A 19,894-nucleotide genomic window follows, 5' to 3' on the forward strand; every position below is an offset into this window, starting at 1 on the left:
TCACAGCTATTACCAACCCTCCTATAGCCTGCAGGCTATACTGTAGATACAAGAAGATATTCACAACTAGAGGAATGTTTGAAGCCTTCAAAGCCACCATTTTGACTAATTCAGCTTGATGTTTGGAGAATAGTAGTACTGTCCTGCCCTACAAAGGCAAAGTGCACTAACTACAAATTCGGTCCTAAATATTTGATCTGTTGTAAGGTCCAGGTGTAATATCTGATTAAAGTGGTATTTCGTTTCCTGACACAAGAACAAGCCAGACAATCAGAATAAATCACAAAGTACTAAATATTGCTCTCTGTCTGGACAGAAACAGACTTTGAAGTCAGATTTTGCAGTTCAATATTTTACGTAGTTCCTGCACTTTCCATGTGTAGGGCAGTGTAGTAGTACGCCCTATAGCTACAACTGGATCTCTAAGAATAAGGAAGAAGTGCTCATGGGGACAAAAAAAAAACGTTTTTTTTTAGAAATGTCCTCTGGTCTGATGAATCATGCAGCATCATGTTGTGGGGGTGCTTTGCTGCAGGAGGGACTCGTTCACATCACAAAATAGATGGCATCATGAGCAGTAAAATTATGTGGATATATTGAAGCAACATCTCATGTCATCAGTCAGGATGTTAAAGCTTGGTCGCGAACGGGCCTTCCAAATGGACAATGACCCCAAGCATACTTCGAAAGTTGTGGCAAAATGGCTTAAGGACAACAAAGTCAAGGTATTGGAGTGGCCATCACAAAGCCCTGACCCCAATTCTATAGAAAATGTGTGGGCAGAACTGAAAAAGCATGTGAGAGCAAGGAGGCCTACAAACCTGACTCAGTTACACCAGCTCTGTCAGGAGGAATGGGCCGAAATTCACCCAATTGTGGGAAGCTTGTGGAAGGCTACCCAAAACGTTTGACCCAAGTTAAACAATTTCAAAGGCAATGCTACCAAATACTAATTGAGTGTATGTAAAGTTCTGACCCACTGGGAATGTCATGAAGGAAATAAAAGCTGATATAAATCATTATTCTGACATTTCACATTCTTAAAATAAAATGGTGATCCTAACTGATCTAAAACAGCGAATTATTACTAGGATTAAATGTCAGGATTGTGAAAAACTGAGTGTAAATGTATTTGGCTAAGGTGTATGTAAACTTCTGACTTCAACTATATATATATAGTAGTACAATCATTTTCAACCCATTGCCTGTATTCATATACTGTATAATGTTGTTCACGGTGCGGGTGTGAAAAACCACAAATTGTAAATCTACCTTAAAGAGACATCCCAAAGATGATCCGGAATACCGTGCTGTGCCAACCTATTCATGAGTGCCGTGTATTCAATAGTTGACGTGTGAAATCAATAATGCTTGTCCTATATTGTCATGAGTGCTACAAATATGCGTGTCCTATATTCTCACTTGCGCCATCTATTAAGCTTGTTTGCCAATGATATGCTCAGGGGTGAAAGTAAGGCGGTGCGGTCTGGTGTCCCGGCCAAAAGAAATAGTGGAGGTACCCCAGTAAAAACTTGAGTGTAACACAATCATGAACACAAAACGCCAACAGAACTACAGGCTATTACACCATCCTTTAACATTACCACAGCCACATTAAAGAAATGTGAAAAATGGACTTGCAACCGGGTGGTATATACTCAAAATTGCATTGTGGTTTGACGAGAACAGTTACATTTTGCCAAAGCGGAGATGAGTGGCCAAGACTGAGACATGCGTAGACAGCAGTGGACGCATCAATTCGGGTGTAGGCCTAATGACAATCCCAGAATGTTATTCAAATACATACAGGTGTTTGGTAACAGTTGTCTCTTTCCATTCATCAAATTGTGGGTGTGCAGTGTTTTGATGCTGGAATCATTTTGTGAGTAGGTAGCTTACAAGAATGCTTCGAAGTGATAGTTTTACAGTCGGATGAAAACATCATGACCGGTTGTGTTATGCCATATTAAAAGGTAATAAACTCACGTCCTCTCACTGTCAACTACGTTTATTTTCAGCAAGCTTAACATGTGTAAATATTTGTATGAACAGAAGATTCAAAAACTGGGACATAAACTGAACAAGTTCCACAGACATGTGACTAACAGAAATGGGATAATGTGTCCTTGAACAAAGGGGGGTCAAAATCAAAAGTAACAGTCGGTATCTGGTGTGGCCACCAGCTGAATTAAGTACTGCTGTGCATTTCCTCCTCATGGACTGCACCAGATGTGTCGTTCTTGCTGTGAGATGTTACCCCACTCTTCCACCAAGGCACCTACATGTTCCCGGACATTTCTAGGGGGAATGGCCCTAGCCCTCACCCTCCGATCCAACAGGTCCCAGACATGCTCAATGGAATTGAAATCCGGGCTCTGGCCTTGGCAGAACACAGGATTTGCAGGAAATCACGCACAGAACGAGCAATAGGGCTGGTGGCATTGTCATGCTGGAGAGTTATGTCAGGACGAGCCTGTAGGAAGGGTACCACATGAGGGAGGAGGATGTCTTCCCTGTAACGCACAGTGTTGAGATTGCCTGCAATGACAACAAGCTCAGTCCGATGATGCTGTGACACACCGCCCCAGACCATGACGGACCCTCCACCTCCAAATCAATCCCGCTCCAGAGTAAAGGCCTCGGTGTAACGCTCATTCCTTTGACGATAAACGCAAATCCGACCATCACCCTTGGTGAAACAAAACCGAGACTCATCAGTGAAGAGCACTTTTTGCCAGTCCTGTCAGGACCAGCGACGGTGGGTTTGTGCCCATAGGCAATGTTGCCGGTGATGTCTGGTGAGGACCTGCCTTACAACAGGCCTACAAGGCCTCAGTCCAGGCTCTCTCAGCCTATTGTGGACATTCTGAGCACTGATGGAGGGATTGTACGTTCCTGATGTAACTCGGGCAGTTGTTGTTGCCATCCTGTACCTGTCCCGCAGGTGTGATGTTCGGATGTACCGATCCTGTGCAGGTGTTGTTACACGTGGTCTGCCACTGCAAGGACGATCAGCTGTCCGTCCTGTCTCCCTGTAGCGCTGTCTAAGTCGTCTAACAGTTCGGAAAATGCAATTTATTGCCCTGGCCACATCTGCAGTCCTCATGCCTCCTTGCAGCATGCCTACGGCATGTTCACACAGATAAGCAGGGACCCTGGGCATCTTTCTTTTAGTGTTTTTCAGAGTCAATAGAAAGGCCTCTTTAGTGTCCTAAGTTTTCATAACTGTGACCTTAATTGCCTACCGTCTCTAAGCTGTTAGTGTTTTAACGACCGTTCCACAGGTGCATGTTCATTAATTGTTTGTGGTTCATTGAACAATCATGGGAAAGAGTGTTTAAACCCTTTACAATGAAGATCTGTGAAGTTATTTTTGTTCTTCCGAATTATCTTTGAAAGACAGGGTCCTGAAAAAGGGCTGTAACTTTTTTTTGCTGAGTTTACATGTTAAAAGTTATTTGACAAATCTTTACTCGGCCAACTCGGCCCACAGAGATCATATGAAATGAATAGGGATTTTATATGTGATTCTATGATTACACCTTTGCCATTCCGGATTGCGGAAGTTCAGCTTTACAGCGTGATTGAAATGTAAACGGTAAACACAGCATATCTTAGCTCAATCGGAAATGACCTTTACATTTCTATGAAGGTATCTGTAACGCTTCCGCTTTACAGATCGAATAGAGCCCCTAAACTATACAAAAATATATACTTTTAAAGAGACTTCTAAAGAGATACGGCACATTTTTGTACCACCACTTTTAAAAGACACTTTCTACCTTTTCCAAATAAAGTATTGTTCATTGTGAACTTACCTGGTTGTCTGTCATACTTCCTGAAATGGACCTGGGGCGGCATGAAAATAACCTGAGTTTGACCATATCTCACACACAAACACGCACACACCAGTCAAATCAGAACAACAACAAAGATTTGAGCAAGCAAATGAATAAAGGAGGAGGGAGGGAGGAAGGGAGGGAAAGAAGGGAAGAAAAGGAGAGGAAGAGAGAGACAGAGCGAGAGATGAAATGGAGTCCTGCCGCTGAGGTCAAGGATGCTGCGTGCGACCCGTAAATTAGAAATGTACACAGATGATTTAGATGCAGCGACATGATTAGGAGGAGAGAAAAAGCAGCTGTCCCGGTCTTGGTCTTAACCAGCTCTACTTCTGAGAGATCCTCCCAGGACCATTTTAGACTTCCCCTGCCCCCGTCACCACCCTGTGACTAGCATGGAGAGACAGAGAGATATACAGCAGACACAGAGACAGACATATGGACAACAGAAGCACAGACAGACAGAAAGAGAGAAAAAGATAGAGAGGTAAAGAAGGAATTATATGGATGTGGAGAGAGTTGGGCTCATAAATATTCAGTTCAAGACACTTGAACTGATGATGAGGATGAAAACCCCAAAGCCCAAATAGACACTAGGCTTTGGCGAAGAGCAGGGAATGTCTTAGGTAGTAGCAAGGGGTGAACTGAGACAGAGACCTGCAATAGGGAGGCATCATACAGCTTTGGAGGTCAAGTATGAAGATGGACAGAATATATCCCAGAAACAATGCACTAACACAGAGAGGAATCTCCTGTTCTGGAATCAGCTGTTGTACCATTACTAAAAGCATCACCATCACAAGGTCACCTCTAAGCACAAGGACAAAACCTTCCCTTTAGAAGCACTACTCATATCCTCGAGGCATAGGGACATAATACAAAAGAGGAGATGGCCTCTTCTTCTCCTCGTAATGAGGAAAGCCCAATTAAAAAGGCTCCAGTCCTCCTACTCCTCCTCTCTCTCCCTATCCCTTCCCCTTTCCTCTCCTCCAGTGCCCTGTTATTGATCCCCTTTAACCTCGGCTTTCAGCTGTGTCAAAACTACCATTTAGGGGGTTCCCCAGGGCTGCTTGTGAGGGCTGTGCGTCAATCGCACCCTGACCCATAAATCATTACAGGGCCTGTGAGTGTCTGATGCCCGGGGAGGGTGAGGGGGATGGGGGGTGACATTCAGAGCCACCGCTCGTGGGACTCCCCCATTCACGGCCCCCTGGGGTCAGGGGTCAGCGGCGGCCCATTGATCAGGGACCCAGACGCCCCCGCCAGGCCCTGACACACACACCCCAAAGCCCAGCGGTGGCACCTTTTTGATTTTTAAATAAGACAAAGGTCAGGTGGCGAAGGCGTCCTGTCCCTGGCCCCGCCTCATTGGCGTTCCCTACGTGACACATCCTCTTTATTCATGACTCTTAATTTCTTGGAGCTTAAGTTACCTCTGCAGCAGACAGCATGGAGGCAGTGGAAAGTTAGCCAGACCAACCTGGAGAGGGAGGTTTAGAGACAGACAGACATACAAGGTTTTGAATGTGTCTTGAATTATCTGTCGTCTGATCATGATGTTAAGGGTCCATTGTTATGACACCCTATCTGTCTGGTTGTGGATCTAACGGTCCATTGTTGGGACCCTATCTGTTTCTCTATCTGGTCCCCTCGCTCCTCTCACCTCCTCCAGGGCTTGAGGCGCCTCACCGCCTGAGTACTCGTCTGTCTGCACGCTGGCCAGATGCCGCCCCCTCTCCAACAACCCCTCCACCCCTCCTTTCTTCCACCCCTCCACCCCCAAAAAGCAGCACATGTGACCGATCCACTCCAGTGACTCAGCTGTTGCCAGTGCCCATCTCACTCTCTTCCCCCTCTCTCATTCTCCCCCTTTCTCCCCTCCCTCTCGGTCTCTCCCCCCCTCTCCCGCTGTTAACCTGCTGCTCCCTGCATTGTGGCATGAAGAGATGACCCAGTAGGAACTATAGTGCTTTGCAAAAGTATTCAGATTTCTTCACATTTTATTGTGTTACAAAGTGGAACTAAAACTTAGAGAGATATATATATATTGTGTTAAAAAGTGGGATTCAAAGGCGAAGGTCGAGAGACATGCGTCCTCCAAAGCACGACCCTGCCAAGCCACACTGCCCGCTTAACCCGGAAAACAGCCGCACCAATGTGTCGGAGGAAACACCGTACAACTGGCGACTGGCCCACCACAGGAGTCGCTAGAGCACGATGGGACAAGGACATCCCAGCCAGACCCTCCCCTAACACGGGTAACGCTGGGCCAATTGTGCGTCGCCTCATGGGTCTCTCAGTTAAAAACACTCTTCTTGGGTAAGTCTTCTTGGGTAAGTCTATAAGAGCTTTGCACATCTGGATTGTACAATATTTGCCAATTATCCTTTTCAAAATTCTTCAAGCTTTTTCAAGATCTTGGGGATCATGGCAATACACCAATTTTCTTGCCATAGATTTTCTTGCCATAGAATGAGTGGACCCTGATGTGTCACAGAGCTTTTTCATGCGCAATCCCGAGAGAGTACAATTCTTGTTTACCTTTCATATTGACGTTATTGTCTGGTTGAAATATTATAGATCATTTAGGCTAAAAACAACCTGAGGTATGAATATAAACATCATTTGACATGTTTCTATGAACTTTACTGATACAATTTGGATTTTTTTGTCTGCCTGTTTTGACTGCGTTTGAGCCTGTGGATTACTGAAGAAAACACGCGAACAAAGCGGAGGTTTTGGATATAAAGATACTTTATCAAACACAAGGAACATGAATGTCTTCTGAGTGCAATCATATGAAGATCATCAAAGGTAAGGGATTAATTTTATCTCTATTTCTGAGATTTGTAACGCTTCTGCTTGGCTGGTTACTGTTTGTAATAATTTGTCAACTGGGCTACGTTCTCAAATAATCGTAAGGTATGCTTTCGCCGTAAAGCATTTTAATATCTGACACCGTGGTTGGATTCACAAAAAGTTCATCTTTAAACCTATGAAAAATATTTATATATATGTTTTGTTTTCTGAAAATGTATAATGAGTATTTCTGTATTTGAATTTGGCGCTCTGCAATCTCACTGGATGTTGGCCAGATGGGACACTAGCGTCCCACATACCATAGAGAGGTTAACTTCTTGTTAATCCAGCCGCTTTGTTAGATTTCAAAAAGGCTTTAAGGTAAAAGCATATCATGCTATTATCTGAGGACAGCACCCCGGATACAAAAGCATTAAAAACATTTTCCAACCAAGCAGATGCATGGCGAAAGTCAGAAATAGCGATAAAATAAATCCCTTACCTTTTAAGATCTTCATCTGGTTGCAATCACAAGGGTCCCAGTTACATAACAAATGGTCCTTTTGTTCGATAAAGTCCTTCTTTATATCCCAAACAAGTATGCTTATTTGGCGCGCTTCATTCAATAATCCACCTGTTTCCCCTCATTCAAAATGCATACAAAATGAATTCCAAACGTTACCAATAAACTTGGTCCAAACATGTCAAACAACATTCCTAATCAATCCTCAGGTACCCTAATGTGTAAATAAACAATACAATTTAAGACGGAAAATAGTATATTCAATACCGGAGATAAATAACCAAGTGTGCGCCCTCACCGGAGCTCGTCACAAACATTTTCCAACCAAGCAGATGCATCATGAAAGTCAGAAATAGCGATAAAATAAATTGCTTACCTTTGAAGATCTTTATCTTTTTGCAATCCCAAAGGTCCCAGTTACACAATGAATGGTCGTTTTGTTCGATAAAGTCCTTCTTTATATCCCAAAAATGTCCGTTTATTTGGCGCCGAAATACACCTATGGCAGAAATACACCTGTTCCAACTCGCCCAACATGCCTACAAAGGATTCTAAAAAGTTACGTGTAAACTTGGTCCAAACATTTCAAACAATGTTTCTAATCCAAACTCACGTACCCTAATATGTAAATAATCAATAAAATTTAAGACGGAATAAACTGATTTCAATACCGGAGAAAAACAACGAGGAGCGTGCACTCTAGAGTCCTTCTGAGTTACACTTAGAAAGAATACGAACACTTCTTCATTTTTCAAAATAAAAACATCAAACAATTTGTAAAGACTGTTGACATCCAGTGGAAGCCATAGGAACTGCAATCTGGGTCTTAATAATCAGGCTTTCCCATAGAAAAGTATTGGAGGGTTCAATGACCTCAAAAAACTAATTCCTGGAGGGATTGTCCTCGGGGTTTCGCCTGCCAAAACAGTTCTGTTATACTCACAGACATTATTTTAACAGTTTTAGAGACTAGAGTGTTTTCTATCCAATTCTACCATACATATGCATATCCTAGCCTAAGTAATCCTAGCTCTTCCAAATGGAAGACCCATTTGCGACCAAGCTTTAACTTCCTGACTGTTGCCTTGAGATGTTGCTTCAATATATCCACATCATTTTTCTCCCTCATGATGCCATCTATTTTGTGAAGTGCACCAGCCCCGCCTGCAGCAAAATACCCCCACAACATATCAGACCAGAGGACATTTCTCCAAAAGGTATGATCTTTGTCCCCATGTGCAGTTGCAAACCGTAGTCTGGCTTTTTTATGGCAGTTTTGGAGCAGCGGGATTCTTCCTTGCTAAGCGACCTTTCAGGTTGTGTCGATATAGGACTCGTTTTACGGTGGATATAGATACTTTTGTATCTGTTTCCTCTGCACCTTCACAAGGTCCTTTGCTGTTGTTCTGGAATTGATTTGCACTTTTCACACCAAGGTACGTTCACCTCTAGGAGACAGAATGTGTCCCCTTCCTGAGCATTATGATGGCTGCGTATCACCATGGTGTTTATACTTGCGTACCATTGTTTGTACAGATGAACGTGGTACCTTCAGGTGTTTAGAAATTGCTCACAAGGATGAACCAGACTTGTGGAGGTCTACAATTTTCTTTCTGAAGTCTTGCCTGATTTATTTTGATTTTCCCATGATGTCAAACAAAGAGGAACTGAGTTTGAAGGTAGGCCTTGAAATACATCCACATGTACATCTCCAATTGACTGAAATGATGTCAGAAGCTTCTAAAGCCATGAAATAATTTTCTGAAATTTTCCAAGCTTTTTAAAGGCACAGTCAACTTAGTGTATGTAAACTTCTGATCCACTGGAATTGTGATACAGTGAATTATGAGTGAAATAATCTGTCTGAAATTTTTTGGGGGGAAAAATTACTTGTGTCATGCACGAAGTAGATGTCATAACCGACAGGCCAAAACTAAAGTTTGTTAACAAGAAATTTGCAGAGTGGTTGAAAAACGAGTTTTAATGACTCTAACCTAAATGTATGTAAACTTCCGACTTCAACTGTACATATGTAAATGTGATATTTCAGTTATGTAATTAATTAGCCAAAATAAAAAATAAAAAACATTTTTTGCTTTTCCATTATGGGGTATTGTAACGCTCGTCTGAAAAAAAGGACCAAAGTGCAGCGTGGTACGTGTTCATGATTATTTATTCAAACTGAACACTGAAACAAAATAACAAAGAGGAACAAAATGAAACAGTTCTGTCTGGTGCAAACACAAAACATAGAAATAAAGAAACTAGAATGCCCACCCTAGTCACATACCTGTGACAGGTATTGTGTGTATGAAGAAAAAAAATGTATGTAATCCATTTTAGAATAAGGCTGTAACATATCAAAATGTGGAAAAAGTCAAGGGGTCTGAATACTTTCTGGATGCACTCTATATGTTACATTTACATACATTTAAGTCATTTAGCAGACGCTCTTATCCAGAGCGACTTACAAATTGGTGCATTCACCTTATGACATCCAGTGGAACAGCCACTTTACAATAGTGCATCTACATATTTTAAGGGGGGGGGGGGTGAGAAGGATTATTTTATCCTATCCTAGGTATTCCTTAAAGAGGTGGGGTTTCAGGTGTCTCCGGAAGGTGGTGATTGACTCCGCTGTCCTGGCGTCGTGAGGGAGTTTGTTCCACCATTGGGGAGCCAGAGCAGCGAACAGTTTTGACTGGGCTGAGCGGGAACTGTACTTCCTCAGTGGTAGGGAGGCGAGCAGGCCAGAGGTGGATGAACGCAGTGCCCTTATTTGGGTGTAGGGCCTGATCAGAGCCTGGAGGTACTGAGGTGCCGTTCCCCTCACAGCTCCGTAGGCAAGCACCATGGTCTTGTAGCGGATGCGAGCTTCAACTGGAAGCCAGTGGAGAGAGCGGAGGAGCGGGGTGACGTGAGAGAACTTGGGAAGGTTGAACACTAGACGGGCTGCGGCGTTCTGGATGAGTTGAAGGGGTTTAATGGCACAGGCAGGGAGCCCAGCCAACAGCGAGTTGCAGTAATCCAGACGGGAGATGACAAGTGCCTGGATTAGGACCTGCGCCGCTTCCTGTGTGAGGCAGGGTCGTACTCTGCGGATGTTGTAGAGCATGAACCTACAGGAACGGGCCACCGCCTTGATGTTAGTTGAGAACGACAGGGTGTTGTCCAGGATCACGCCAAGGTTCTTAGCGCTCTGGGAGGAGGACACAATGGAGTTGTCAACCGTGATGGCGAGATCATGGAACGGGCAGTCCTTCCCCGGGAGGAAGAGCAGCTCCGTCTTGCCGAAGTTCAGCTTGAGATGGTGATCCGTCATCCACACTGATATGTCTGCCAGACATGCAGAGATGCGATTCGCCACCTGGTCATCAGAAGGGGGAAAGGAGAAGATTAATTGTGTGTCGTCTGCATAGCAATGATAGGAGAGACCATGTGAGGTTATGACAGAGCCAAGTGACTTGGTGTATAGCGAGAATAGGAGAGGGCCTAGAACAGAGCCCTGGGGGACACCAGTGGTGAGAGCGCATGGTGAGGAGACAGATTCTCGCCACGCCACCTGGTAGGAGCGACCTGTCAGGTAGGACGCAATCCAAGCGTGGGCCACGCCGGAGATGCCCAACTCGGAGAGGGTGGAGAGGAGGATCTGATGGTTCACAGTATCGAAGGCAGCCGATAGGTCTAGAAGGATGAGAGCAGAGGAGAGAGAGTTAGCTTTAGCGGTGCGGAGCGCCTCCGTGATACAGAGAAGAGCAGTCTCAGTTGAATGACTAGTCTTGAAACCTGTTGTATGTTATATGTTATATGTTGTTATCTAATGCTGTTCTTTTCTATTTATATGACACTTTCTGGTCAATTGTATTCTTATTTAGCCTAGATTCATTATGATTTGAACTGAGCATCATGAACATGTTCTAAACATTTTATGAAGGCATTATCATGGTGTTGTAATGCCTTCCGTGCTGTGAGCTTGTTTTCATAAGCCGGTGTCAAGAGACAAAAGGTGAGACGGCGAAGTTGGGGGATGGTAAGGGTGGTATGAATAAGACGGGTCTGGATTTGGTACCCATTGTTCGGGGATCTTTACATGTCTCCCCACCCACTCTTTCCCCACCTCTGTCCCAATGGGACGACCCAATTCTCCGCCCCCCTACCTCTTTCCCAGTGGGACAGCCCAGCCAGCGGGAGTAGGGTTCGGACGGGACAGGCCGTCACAAAGATAATTAATTGGTGTGACACCTCTTTGGTACGCATGACCAACAGCAATTAAATGGTGTCCCTAGGCCCTCGATCGGTGCAGCCATTATCATGTGGGTGACAACACTGCAAATTGGGCCTTTCCATTCAATATGTTGGCTATATGTGTGGGAATATGGTTGTACATGCATGGGTGTGTGTGTGTGTACGCAAGGTGCATGTAGGGAAGTGTGCAGGTTGTGGAAACAGGACCAGAGGGAGGATAGGACCAAGGAAATAAGAGATGGAAGGCAGTAGGGTTTCTCAACGGGTGCCTCCTGAGATAGCCAGCGTGTGTACATTTTCTGTGTGTGGAGTATGGGGGGAATCTGGTGGCTTTTATATAGCTCCCTCTGTCTCTCCCACTCCCTCCAGCCATCAATTAGTGGACTTGGGTTCGTGAAGGCCTCACGTTATTTCACAGAAGCCTTTGTTTCTGGCGCATTGATTCGCTCTATCCTCTCTCTCCACCTATCTCTCTCTGTGTGAGCGGGCGCCCCAGTGTTTGAAGGTTAAGATAAGACGCAAGGTAGGTTACTCCCGCTCCTCCTTGCTTCTCTACTGGGTGTTGGCTCGATAGGGCCAGGGGCTCCCTGGGTAAAGAGGGCTTGAAGCAGAGTCCAAAGAGCGTTTGAACAGAGGAACACAGACATGGCCACCAAGAGCAGAGCCAGTATTCACAAAGCACCTCAGAGAAGGAATGCTGTTCTAGGATCAGGATTTCCTTTTAGATCATAAATATGACTATATGGGCAGTGAGTACCTAATCCAAGATTCACACTCTGAAACACTATGTGAATACAGGCCCAGAGCTCCAACATATAGCTCCATCAGACACACTTCAAACACTCTGTTTTGTGATGTAATACGATGATTGTAATAGAATTTGAATTACTTTTCAGCCGAGACCCAGAAATGCAATAAAGTGCACTAGTATGTGAGCAGGACTGCTTGCACACTGTTTAAATAAAGGGACGTGCGTAAGGTATACATTAGCCTATACTGTGGTATTGTGTCCCTGTCCCTCACTCACGTTCTTCCAGCCTGTTATCCAGCCTAGCCAGCTGTTTTCCCTAGAAGGTGAAATCAGACAGTGTGTGTCTAATGAGGGGCTAGACATCACCACCCCTTAGCCCTCCATCCCCACTCCCCCACCCCAGACACTGGGACAGGGAGAGGGGGTCCGAGGCGGGTTCCAGCCCCATCCATCACAGCCTCTGACCCACCCCGCAGTGCTGAAAAGACCATGGTTATCACTCACCCCTGACACGGCCATCGATGGTCCCCCTCTCCCTCTCTCCTCCACTCATTCTCCCATAGCTGCAGTCATTCCGACTGACCTTTCACCTCGTGCCATCTCTCCTACCTACATCCATCACTCCTCCTCCAAAATGCCAGCACTATCAACAGATTGGTGTTTATTGGACAGAATTAACCAATCAGAATACGATCAAATGTTAGGAAAAGTCCAGCAGAAACCAATCACAATGGTCAAAATATGAGGACACCATTTTGAATGCCCTTCTGGTTATTAACTAATCAGAATAATACAAAATGCCATAAAACCCCAGAAGAGTCCAATCACTTAGGTGACATATGACTTATTAGTTAGAATGTTGTGAGTATATGAATAACTCTACATTGGGCCCATGTAGATGTGTTAAATTGATACCGTGCCCGCAGAACAATGGGCACACATGACGTCCTCAATCTTAGGGTTCAGAGGTCACCTAGGCCACCCACGTCAACAAGCTGTCACAAGTGAGAGTGGAATGCGTCAGTCCAGACCAAAACCTTAGCTCTGCCACTCCTCGCCCCGCCATCGCGATTCACCCAAAACTATGCAATACCCCCGTCAGCACTTAGTCCTAAGACCCCTTAGTCCCAGAGACCTCCCCACCCACCCTTTCTCCCCCCTCTATCCCATTCACACAAAACCACACATGGGCGTGCATAGACAACAGCCATCACTGATGCCCTTCTGATGCTTTGCCTCTGATTCTCCTGGCATCTGGGTGGAGGGAGAGGTTAGACTGTTTGTGTGTGTCTCAGAGAGAGAGAGAGAGAGAGAGAGAGAGAGAGAGAGAGAGACCGTGTGAAAGAGAGTGTGTGAGTGAGTGTGAGTGAGTGTGTGTATGTGTGCGTGTGCATGTGTGTGTGGTGCTTGCGTGCATGCATGTGCGTCCACCCGTGTGTGTGTGTGACTGAGGTGACGAGCATTCGGGGGGAGATGTCCCATAGCAGTGGCTCATGAATGGCTGCTGTTGTGAGCGCGGCGGGGAAACGCGTCGGAGGCCTGGCCTACGCACAGCAGCCACTTGAATGGGTGGAATTCAAGATGGCCGAATAGACGAGCCGATGCGCGCAGACTGAAAACAATGCACCCTCACACTCTCTACTTCTCTCTCACTTTATCTTCCGTTCACTCTCTCTCTCTCTCTCGCTCTCTCTCTCCTCTCTTTGACACAAGCTTCTCATGATTCTCCTTCCTTTTGTGCTCTCCCCGTCTTTTGTAGGTCCATTGTGACACCTAATTTCCTCAATATGGGGATTCAACACCTTAAATGTATGGTTAATCAAAAAAGGATGCTTGATTGATAGGCCTATTTCTTAAATAATAGATCCATATAGAAAGACGCACACACAAGATGGATTTGAAAGGCTGCGATTCTCCTCTCTTCTTGGTGCTTACAATGAGAAATAGCTGAAGCATTGAAATAAAGCAACATAGGAGGAGGGAGAAGGGAATCCATGCCGTAATTGATTTGAATTGGTCATTTTATGATTGATCTACTGATTAGCTGTCTTAGCGGTCCTCCCCTTGTTACCAGCAGACATACGCCTTCACTCAGGGGATGTTAAGCAGGCCTCTAGTGGTTTACACCCCTTTATCCTCACTCCACACCCAACCTTCCTCAATATTCCTACCCCCCCCAATGGTAGCCTACATCCACCACATGACCATAAAAGGAAGAAGAGACAGGAGGATAGGACAAAAAGGCTTCTCCCATTAAACATCTGTCACACTATCCTAATATTTACACTTGCCCAACAGTTCAAGGGTGACAGATCTACTCCAGGTCAAACACTGTGGTAACTATTTCCATTTAAGTGGTTATCGGTCAACTCTCTCAGATTGCAGGTGAAAACACCAGACAAGAGAAAGCCGAGAAGGAATCCAGAGAAATTAGGAAGATCAGTCATGTACAGACATGAATTTGAAAATGGCTGACACATTTAAAGATATAACATTTCTTTGGGTCAGGCACATCAGATGTAGCCATCTCCACTGGCAAGCACCTGGTAGTGAGAGGAGGACAGCCAGACTGCAGAGCGCTCCATTCTCTTTTCCTCACAGACCGATACAGTACATAAACACCACCCCAGCACTGTACAGACATGGAGGAAGAACTGAAACATAGAACAACAGGAGATTTCAAGACGTAAAAGAGCAGCGTGTTCAAAGAGAGAGAAAAAAAACAAGTCTTGTTTTGAGGGGCCATTGTTCCTTGGCTGGGTCCTGGGCGTAGGCGGACCAGTGTAGATTAGAAGGAAACATTATCTCTCTCTCCACTCCGGCCGGGGCCAGTTTACTGGCACGGGCCCCGGCTCCTCTTGGTAATTGAGTCTCTGAGTGGCCCTTGTCCACCGCAAACAAAGTAGCGACTTGTTGGAGAGGGCAACTCTCTGAGGGTGACTCCCTGCTCTCTCCTCCTCTCTTCTCCCCTCTGGGCCTAGACCTGCCACAGGGCTACCGGAGTTCAAGCGTGGCCACGTGTTGCCCATTAACCCTCCCACAATGGACCTCTTGAGTCACAAAATTGTGGGTCCCATAAAAACATTATTGTCCTGCTCCTGGGATCATTTGTCCACTCCACAAAGGAATAGAGAAAACCAAAATGTTAACCCGGCCGGTCTCGTCCGGGTGCATTTTTCGAATACTGCCCCCCCCCCAAACCCCCGCCCCGTTGGACCGCTTTGCGCCCACGTCGACGTCCTCCCCAGTGCCGGTGCCCACGGAGCTCTGCCTCCTACGCCACGGCGGTCAGAGGAAAGGTATGCAAAAGGTTGCCTGGTCAAAGATCTGCTTCTGCCATTTTGTCCTTATTTTTTTGGCCCATTAAAAAAAACAAAATGCCCTTTGGTGGTTTGATTTATAATTTTTTTGGACCCCTTTTAACTGAACGTTCCCAGACAAAAAGATCCTGCCCCTTTTCAGATACATAAGTATGTGAACCCATCAGGGTTAGCCTCTGATGGTCATTCCTCCTTTCTCTCTTTAAATACAACCACTTTATATGGCTGAGGTCCTTTATTGTGTGTACCTGCCTGCTGAGTGAATGGGCAAGGTCATGCCACCCTATTAACCGTATTAAAACCCGGCCCATTATGGTAATTCAAGTTAAGGTTGCTTAGCGCCCATCAATTAACCCTGATGGATGACTCTGTGATTAGCAGTGAAAGGTACAGTGCTGCCTACACGCTGCGTTGCTTTCACAATCCTCTTGACGAGTACTCTGACCTCAGTCACGTCCACTCAGGTCAGTTCCCAGCTAGAATTTCTGGTCACCTCACATCTGCATTTCCTGGACGTTAGTATAGAGACGTTATGAGAAGGTTAAAATGATGGCTATTCAAAACATTTCCCAGAGAGATTCCCAGGGATCTTCGTTTACACATTCTAGAAATGTGTCAAAAACAAAGATTATAGGGAAATCGTCTCCAATGCTAACATGAACAAAGTTGTGACCTCTTCTGAACGTTACCAAGCATAGTAGGAACCTTCAATGTTTGCTGGGGTTGGACAAGAATGTCTGTTTCCTAAATTGGAAAAGAGTCACATTAAAACTCTGAAAACTGCTGCAGACCATGCCTCTGTCACACACATTCTATCATCTCAACAAACATTTGATCAACTCATGGTAAAAAAAAAAAAGTGATGTTTTGTGATATAGCGCACATAGGGGTTATATTACAGCAGAGGAAGCACTTTTCTCCCAGGCATGTGGCAGATGATATCAATAGAGTAGTATATCAGGAGGTACGGTGGAGTGGTTGGGTCTCCGTTCTAGAAATAATGGGCCTGTGTCCTAAATGGCACCTTTGTAGTGCACTCATTTTGACCTGGGCCCATAGTGCACTATGTAGGGAAGATGGTGCCATTTGGGACGTGGCCTAGGAATGGGACTTTAGATTCTAAGATGATTATAGTTGCCTACTTCACTTCAAGCCTTATTTTACATCTTCCGGCTGAACTATAACTGAAGATACACAACTGACAATGACAAAAGCATCAAACAATTTCTCCTAGAATAAAAAATATAGTGTTTAGAATTGGGAGGCTTGTCCTGTTTGTGTGATAGAACCCCCCCCACACCGTTCTCCACCCCATACTCTCCTCCTCTCGGAGCGGCCCTGACTGGGTCCTTCTGGGAGGAGAGCGCATTCTCCTTTCATCCCCTGTTAGAGGACAAACATCAGTCCCATCTCGCTGCCCATCCATATTCATGAGCCTCTTATAAATATCTGATAGCAGCCTCGCTACAGCTGTTTAGCTTGGAGAGCAACGTAGTGAGCCCTGCTATACGCACACACACACACACACACACACACACACACACACACACACACACACACACACACACACACACACACACACACACACACACACACACACACACACACACACACACACACACACACACACACACACACACACACACACACACACACATGCAATAAAGACAGAGACACACATACACAAGCACACACACAGTGGTCGGAGGAGGCCTGATCTTGGGCCTTCATCTCCCCAAAGCCGTGCCTGCCGTCGTGGCCCCCTGATAGCATCGGCTCATTGTCGGGGTATCGCCGGCGCTATAATTAAAGCGTAAGTGTGACCGCCAAATGAGAGAAGAATCCTTAAGTGCCGTATTTACCTTCCCCTCTGACAGCCCTGGTGCTTATCAGAGAGCTGGTGTTTTATTAAAGGAGCCGGGAGAGAGAGAGAGAGAGACAGGGGCTTCTCAAAGACATAGCTATCGCCAGAGTTGCGCACACACACTCTCGCAGGCACGTACATACACACACACACAAACACACAGACACTTAAATGGTCGTTTCTCATCTAAACTAGAGGAGAGGATTTTCAAGTGTAGCTGCCTACCTCGGAGGCTTTTCAGAATTTGGACATAACGAACTTGGGTAGTTTGTAACTACACTAAACCAAAGAATAAACGCAACATGAAAGAATTTCAAAGATTTTTCTGAGTTTCGGTTCAAAGAAGGAAATTGAAATAAATTCATTAGGCCCTAATCTATGGATTTCACATGACTGGACCCACTGGGGAGCCAGGCCCACCCACTGGGGAGTCATGTCCAGCCAATCAGAATGAGTTTTTCACCCCCCAAAAAGGGTTTATTAGAGACAGAAACAATTCTGAGCGTATGGAAAATGTCTGGTATCTTTTATTACAGCCCATGAAACTGGCTTGTTTTAAGTATCATGTAGGCTACAATGGGCACGCTCGTTTTGCAACGCCCGGTGGCCCGGGTGGGTGGAGATTTCCCTTTCGAAACAACGGAATGGCTTAAAGGGAGCAAAATCCTCCCACGCGGGGAACCAATGCAAATCTAACGGAACCAGTACCTTGAGATGTAACTGCAAAGTGCAAACAGAATATGGGGTGACAACAATGACGTTGCCATGAGGTTTCTGTTTTCTAAACAGAGTTACAATTACGGTGTTGTTAGCCAACATTAACCTTGGCCTATTGACAACATTCCCAATAAATCTCAGTGCATTTTATTCCTTGCTTTTTTTATTTCCCTATAGATTTGTGATGAAAAGCCTCGCAACCATTTACAATGCAGAACTCATCCGAGAGGAAAACAGAAGGGCCCTCTACCTCAAGCTTCAGATTAAAAAGGTGATATGCACACGGCATACCTCCATATCTCGTCTGCTAGCCTAGTGGTTTCCCATCCTAATCACATCCCTGGAATTGATACAGTGAGAGAGAGAGAGAGAGAGAGAGAGAGAGAGAGAGAGAGAGAGAGAGAGAGAGAGAGAGAGAGAGAGAGAGAGAGAGAGAGAGAGAGAGAGAGAGAGAGAGGAGGCAGGGTGGGTGGGTGGGAGGGAGAAGGTGAGAGCGAGTAAGAGGGGAAGAAAGAGAGAGAAAAGGGTGAGAGAGAGAGAGAGAGAGAGAGAGAGAGAGAGAGAGAGAGAGAGAGAGAGAGATCCTGAGAAGGAAAGGAGAGAGAGAGGCTGAGATACTGAGAGAGAGGAGAAGCAATCTGGAAATCAAATGCCACCACAACTGCCTTGTGTTCCGCCGAGGCACAGATATGGGTGACAATGACAATATTCAAAGGTGACATTGCAATCAAGGGAACATTGGACAAATGCTGGCAACAGTCTGAGTCTTGCAGGAGGGCGACTAGGAACACAACCAACTGCACTTCTGAGGAACTTTCTGTTGGTTTTCATGTACAGATACCGCTTCCAGTCTACTCCGACTCATTAGAAACATTAGAATTGCTGATGCATGCAAGAAAAATTCATTTTGCTTCGGTCTCAAAAATATCTTTGTTCTGTTTCCAATACAAATAGAAGGACATTTAAATATTGTGCTCCCCCTCTCATGTATGTGTGTACGTGCATGTGCTGTTTGAATGTGTGTGTGTTTGCGTCCACCTGCACAGTTTTTTTTTCACTAAGAGTATTTTGAACTTAAAGATAAGCACCATTGTACCCTGTGGACCAGAATAATACTACAGCATCAACATAAACCAGAGGAGGGGCGAGAAAAGTGGTGAAATGTACACTACAGGAGCGCTTTTTTTTAAAGGAACTCACTCCCGGCTTTAAACTTAGTGTTGAAAGTGGTAATAGTAGGTGTGGTACTGAAGCTAAGGGAGAAGACGCAATTACAAGAAGTCAGAGTGAACTAAAGACAAACAAATGGAGGGTGGAAGCAAAGTTAAGAGAGGGAAAGAATAAGGGGGCATGGGGGTAAAGAAGAAGAGGTATAAGACAGGAGCCGGAGAGAGACAGAGGGAAAGAATAAGGGGGCATGGGGGTAAAGAAGAAGAGGTATAAGACAGGAGCCGGAGAGAGACAGAGGGAAAGTAAAAAACGGGGGATTTGTGAGGAAGGGGGAGATGAAACAGAGGGGGGGGTGAGCATAGTGGAAGCAGACAGAAGTAGAGTGCGAGGAAATGAGGTGAGAGGTGTCGGGTGAGAGAGAGGGACAGCATTACAGGCACAGAGAGAGAATAGAGGATAACAGAGAGCGAGAAGTGGGGAGAGGAAGGAGGGAGAGAGCATGACACATACAGAGAGAGCGACAGAGAGGAGAGAGTAGAAGACAGAGAGAGAGGAAGCGTTTCTAGAAGCTAGCTAGCGTTGTTTCTCATTACCGATGCAGAGCGCCTTCCTTGGCTCCTCACCCACACCTCCCGGCTCATTACAGCCTGGGCCCTTGCTGCCAGC

This window comes from Oncorhynchus gorbuscha, linkage group LG19 (genome assembly GCF_021184085.1).
Source record: "Oncorhynchus gorbuscha isolate QuinsamMale2020 ecotype Even-year linkage group LG19, OgorEven_v1.0, whole genome shotgun sequence".
NCBI lineage: Eukaryota > Metazoa > Chordata > Actinopteri > Salmoniformes > Salmonidae > Oncorhynchus > Oncorhynchus gorbuscha.